The 6,532-nt window shown below is 36.4% G+C and overlaps 1 pseudogene; it reads right to left on the bottom strand.

Annotated features, from left to right (window-relative positions):
* Positions 1-3,168: 3,168 nt before the first annotated feature.
* On the bottom strand, positions 3,169-4,133 carry LOC102427906 (annotated as a pseudogene).
* Between the last annotated feature and the right edge of the window lie 2,399 nt (positions 4,134-6,532).

Raw genomic sequence — 6,532 nt, 5'->3', positions numbered from 1 at the left:
ACATTTTTATATCTTCTTCCATATCTTTTTACACATCCTGTAGTTTTCAGAATACAGGACTCTTATCTCTTTGGTTAAGTTTATTCATAAGTATCTTGATTTTTTTTTGTTGCAATGGGAAGTGGGATTATTTTTTAGTTTTTCTTTTTGAGTATTCACTATTGGTATATAAAAATGCTATGGATTATGGGGTATTAATTTTGTATCCTGCTACATTTCTGAATTCATTTATTAAATCTAGTAGTTTTTTGATGGAGTCTTTAGAGTTTTCTATGTACAGTATAATGTCATCTTCAAATAGTGAGAGTTTTACTAACTCTTTTCCAATTTCTATGCTTTTTATTTATTTTTCTTGTATGATCACTATGGCCAGGAAATCCAGAACTAAGTTGAACAACAGTGGTGAAAGAGGGCATTCCTGACTTGTCCCTGTTCTTAGGGGAAATTGTTTTAGTTTTTACCCATTGAGTATGATGTTGGCTGTAAGTTTGTCTTATATGTCCTACTTTGCTGAGAGTTTTTACCAAAAAAGGGTGTTGGATTTTGTCAAATGCTTTTTCTGCATCAATTCATATGATCATGTGATTTTTGTCTTGCAGTCTGTTTATGTGCTGTATCACATTTATTGATTTGAAATTACTGTGCCAGCCCTGCATCCCTCAGAATAAATCTCACTTTGTTGTGATGTATAATCTTTTTAATGTGTTGCTAGATCTGGGTTGCTAAAATTTTGTTAAGCATTTTAGAGTGTATGTTCATCAGGGTTATTGGCCTGCAGTTCTCTTTCTTTGTAGTGTCTTTACCTGATTTTGGAATTAGGATGATGCTGGCCTCATAGAAAGAGTTTCGAAGTGTTCCTTTCTCTTGAATTTTTTGGAATAGTTTGCAGAATAGAGATGTTAGTTTTTCTTGGAATATTTGGTAAAACTCCCCTGTTAATCTGTATGGACCAGGGCTTTTGTTTTCTGGAAGTTTTTTATATTACTGCTTCAAGTTTACCAGTTTTTATCAGCCTCAGGTTTTCTGATTCTTCCTGATGGAGTTTTAGAAGGTTGTATTTTTCTTGGAATATGTCCATTTAGTACAGGTTGTCATGATTGTTGTAATAAAGTTTTTCATAGTATTTTATTACAACCCTTTGTATACTTGTGGGGTCAGTTGTTATTTCAACTCCTTTATTTCCAAATTATTTTGGTCCTCTCATTTTCTTTACTGGTGAGCCTGGTTAGAGATTCATTAATCTTGTTTATCCTTTCAAAGAACTGGCTCTTGGATTTATTGATCTTTTGTATTTTTTTGTCTCTATGTCACTTATTTCTGCTCTGATCTTTATTATTTTCTTCCTTCTACTTGTTCTGGACTTTTCTTTGTGTTCTTGTTATAATTATTTGAGTTGTAGTGTTAGATAACTTATTACCAGTTTTTCTTGTATTTTGAGGTAGGCCTGCAGTGCTATGAAGTTCTCTCTCAGAACTGCTTTCACTGTGTCCCATAGGTTTTGGATTATTGTGTATTTGTTTTCATTTGTTTCCAGTATGTTTTGTATTTCTTATTTTATCTATCTTGTAAGCCATTCATTGTTCAAGACAATGCTATTTAGCCTCCATGTATTTGTATGTTTTTGAGCACTTTTATTGTAGTCTATTTCTAATTTCATGCCATTGTGGTCTGAGAAGATGCTTGATAGAGTTTCAATATTCTTGATTTTGTAGAGACTTATCTTGTGTCCTAACATGTGGTATATCTTTGAAAATGTCCCATGTGCACTTGAGAAGAATGTATAGTTCATAAATTTGGAGTGGAATGTTCTGAAGAAGTCAAATAGTTCCATCTGTTCTGGAGTGTCATTTAGGCTTGCTGTTTTCTTGTTGATTTTTTGTCTAGAAGATTAATCCAGTAATGTCAATGGGGTATTAAAATTCCCTACTATGATTGTATTGCTGTCTATCTCTCCATAGATATCTTCCAGAACTTTTTTATATATTTAGATGCTCCTGTATTGGGTGCATATATGTTTGCTCGAGTTATAGCCTGTTGTTCGATGGATCCCTTTAGTGTTATGAGGTGGCCTTCCTTATCTCTTGTTATGGCCTTTACTTTGAGGTCTATTTTGTCAGATATAAGTATTGCTACCCCTGCTTTTTTTTATTTCCATTTGCCTGAAAAGTTTTTTCCATCCCTCCACTTTCAGTCTGTGTCAGTCCTTTGTTCTAAAGGGGGTCTCTTGTAGACAGCATATATATGGGTTATGTTTTCTTATCCATTCAGCTACCCTATGTCCTTTGATTGGAGCATTTAATCCATTTACATTTACAGTTATTATTGATAGGTACTTGTTTGTTGTCATTTTTATTCTTTATTTTTGTGTTCCTTCTTCTCTTTCTACTTCTTCTTTTTACAACAGTCCCTTTATTATTTCCTACATTGCTGGATTGGTATTACTAAACTCCCTTAGCCTTTTTGTCTGCAAAGCTTCTGATTTCCCCTTTAATTTTGAATAATAGCCTTGCTGGATGGAGTATTTTTAAACTTGTTCCCTTACTTTGCATCACATTGTATACTTCATTTCATTCCTTTCTGGCTTGATGTGTTTCATTTGAGAAATCAGTTGATAGTCTAATGGGAGATCCCTTGTAGGTAACTTTCTGTCTCTCTCTGGAAGCCTTTATGATTCTTACTTTATCACTGATGTTTGCTAATTTAATTATCATATATCTTGGTGTCAGTATTTTTGGGTTCATCTTGTTTGGGACTCTCTGTGCTCCTGGGCTTGTTTTACTTTTTTCTTCCCTAAGTCAGGGAAATTTTCTGTCATTGTATCTTATTTTTTTTAAAAGACACATTTATTCAGCATCATCATCAGACTATTACATTTAGCAATCAACAGAATAGGTGCAAAAAATCTACATTAAAACCCTTTGTTGGAATGCTTTACACATTCCACAGAACAGAAACTAAAATAAGCTATTATACAATTAGTCACAAATACAGTCCTTGAGATTCTCTCCCCCCCCCATTCACATGAGTATTGTTTAACACATGTCTTCTTTGTAGCAGTTATACCCTGCCTTCTGTGTTTGGCTGAGTTCACAAATCTGTTGTAACCTGTAGCTTCTCTGTCACTTCTCTGGCTCTCCTATTCTGCTAAACTTTGTTTCCTGGCAATTATTAAAACCTTCTCCCACTGCCATAGCTACTCCTTATGATAGATCCACCATAGCCAATTTGGTTTTGTGGTTTGGCAAAGTATTGACCTCCACCACCATAAGGGCCAGAGCTTCTGCCTCCAAATTTTCCTCCTTTCATAGGCCCAAAATTTGAATATTGATTTTTGTAATTTCCAAAATCATTGTAGCTTCCACCACCTCCAAAATTGCTTCCATCATTACCAAATCCCTTATAGCCATACCCAGTGCCACCATATCCATCACCACCATGGCTGCCACCAAAGCCACCTCGACCACTGAAGTTTCCTCCATGACCAAAGTTGTCATTCCCACCAAAACCCCCTCCACGACCACCTCTGAAGTTTCCAGAACCACTTCAACCTCTTTGGCTGGATGAAGCACTAGCCATCTCTTGTTTATATAGGGCTTTCCTTACTTCACAGTTGTGGCCATTCACAGTATGGTATTTCTGAATGACAATCTTGTCTACAGAGTCATGGTCATCAAAGGTTACAAAAGCAAAGCCTCTCTTTTTGTCACTGCCTCAGTCAGTCATGATTTCAATCACTTCTATTTTCCCATACTGTTCAAATAATCTCTTAGGTGATTTTCTTCAGTGTCTTCTTTAATACAACTGACAAAAATCTTTTTCACAGCTAAGTGACACCAGGTCTTTGAGAATCTTCTCTTGAGTCAGCCCTCTTTGGTTCTAGTACTCTTCCGTCCACCTTGTGTAACCTTATATTCATTCGTAGCTGCATCCACCTCCTCCACAGTGGCATAGGTGACAAACCCAAAACCTCTGGAGCACTTTGTATTTCGAGGTCTTATCACCACACAGTCCGCGATTGTTTCCCATTGCTCAAAATGGCTCTGCAGACTCTCATCAATTGTTTCAAAGTTCAAACCTCTGATAAAGAGCTTCTGCAGCTTCTCTGGCTCTTTGGGAGACTCAGACTTGGACATGATGACTGTGGTAGGGGAAATTCCAATGATACTTACTCTATGGCATTCACCAGCAGAAAGGAGTTATTTAAGGAACCTATCTCTGTCATTATTTCTTGAAACAGGTTTTCTATACCCTCAGCTTCTTTTTTTTTCTTTTATCCATTTTGAGTTTATTCTTTTTTTTATTGTTTTATTGCTTAAAGTATTACAAAGAGTATTACATATGTCTCCTTTTTTTTGCGCCCTTAACAATCCCCTGGCCTCCCCTACCCCCCAGTGTCTTATGTCCATTGGTTATGCTTATATGCATGCATACAAGTCCTTTGGTTGATCTCTTACCCGCGCCCCCCACCCCTCAACCCTCCCCGGCTTTCCTGCTGTAGTTTGACAGTCTGTTCGAGGCAGCTCTGCCTCTGTATCTATTTTTGTTCATAAGTTTATAATGGTCTTTATTATCCATGAGTGAATGAGATCATGTGGTGTTTTTCCTTCATTGACTGGCTTATTTCACCTAGCATAATGCTCTCCAGTTCCATCCATGCCGTTGCAAATGGTAAGAGTTCCTTCTTCTTTACAGCAGCATAGTATTCCATCATGTAGATGTACCACAGTTTTCTAATCCACTCATCTACTGGTGGGCACTTAGGCTGTTTCCAGATCTTAGCTATGGTGAATTGTGCTGCTATGAACATATGGATGCACATATCCTTTCTGATTGGTGTTTCTGGTTTCTTGGGATATATTCCTAGAAGTGGGATCACAGGGTCAAATGGGAGTTCCATTTTTAGTTTTTTGAGGAAACTCCATACTGTTCTCCACAGTGGCTGTACCAGTCTGCATTCCCACCAGCAGTGCACGAGGGTTCCTTGTTCTCAGCATCCTCTCCAGCACTTGTCCTTTATTGATTTGTTGATGATAGCCATTCTGACAGGTGTGAGATGGTACCTCATTGTCGTTTTGATTTGCATCTGTTGGATGATTAGTGACTTTGAACATGTTTTCATATGTCTCTTGGCCTTCCTTATGTCGTCTTTCAAAAAGTATCTATTTAAGTCTGTTGCCCATTTTTTGATTGGGTTGTTTATCTTCATTTTGTTAAGTTGTATGAGTTCCCTGTAAATGTTGGAGATAAAAACCTTGTTGGTGATAACATTGGCAACTATGTTCTCCCACGCAGTGGGTTTTCTTGTTGTTTTCTTGATGGTTTCTTCTGCTATGCAAAAGCTTTTTATTTTGATGTAGTCCCATTTGTTTATTTTCTCTTTAGTTTCCATTGCCCTAGGTGCTGTATTGGTGAAGATATTGCTTCAGCATATGTCTGAGATTTTGCTGCCTGTTGATTCCTCTAATATTTTTATGGTTTGTCATATGATTTTTAAGTCCTTTATCCATTTTGAGTTTACTTTTGTGTATGGTGTAAGTTCGTGGTCTAGTTTCATTTTTTTGCATGTATCTAATTTTCCCAAGACCATTTATTGAAGAGACTGTCTTGACTCCATTGTATGTTCTGTCTCCTTTGTCAATATTAATTGAGAATAGTGGTTTGGGACGAATTCTGGGTTCTCTGTTCTGTTCCATTGGTCTATATGTCTGTTCTTGTTCCAGTACCAAGGCAGTTTTCAGAACAGTGGCTTTGTAATGTAGCTTGATATCTGGTATTATAATCCTTTCAACTTTGTTCTTCTTTATCAGGAATGCTGGGGCTATTCGGAGTCTTGTTTTATTCCAGATGAATTTTGGAGAGTTCGTCAGAGGTCTGTGAAATATGCCATTGGTATTTTAATGAGGGTTGCATTGAATGTATAAATTGCTTTGGGTAGTATGGACATTTTAATGATTTTGATTCTACCAATCCATGAACATGGTACATCTCTTTTTTCAATGTCCTGTAGTTATTCATGTAAAGATATTTTACCTCCGTAGTTAAGTTTATTTCTAGGTGTCTTAATTTTTTGGTTGCAATGGTAAATAGGATTTTTTTTTTTACTTTCTCTCTTTGTTAGTTCATTATTGGTGTACAAAAAAGCCATAGATTTCTAGGTGTTAATTTTGTATCCTGCTACATTGCCTAATTCATTTATTATGTCTAGTAGTTTTTGGATGGACTCTTTAGGTATTCTATGTGCAATATCATGTCATCTGCAAATAACGACAGTATTACTTCTTTTTTCCAATTTTGATGCCTTTTATTTCCTCTTTTTGTCTAATCATTATGGCTAGCACTTCCAGTAATATGTTGAACGGAAGTGGTGAAAGTGGGCATCCCTGTCTTGTTCCTGTTCTTAAGGGAAATGATTTTAGTTTTTGCCCATTGAGTATGATGTTGGTTGCAGGTTTGTCATATAAGGCTTTTATTATTTTGAGGTATGATCCCTCTACCACCACGTTGTTGAGAGTTTTTATCAAGAAAGGGTGTT

Source organism: Myotis lucifugus, unplaced genomic scaffold (genome assembly GCF_000147115.1).
Source record: "Myotis lucifugus unplaced genomic scaffold, Myoluc2.0 scaffold_4, whole genome shotgun sequence".
NCBI lineage: Eukaryota > Metazoa > Chordata > Mammalia > Chiroptera > Vespertilionidae > Myotis > Myotis lucifugus.
Note: the sequence above shows the minus strand (reverse complement) of the source record. Positions and strands in the feature narration are given on the sequence as shown.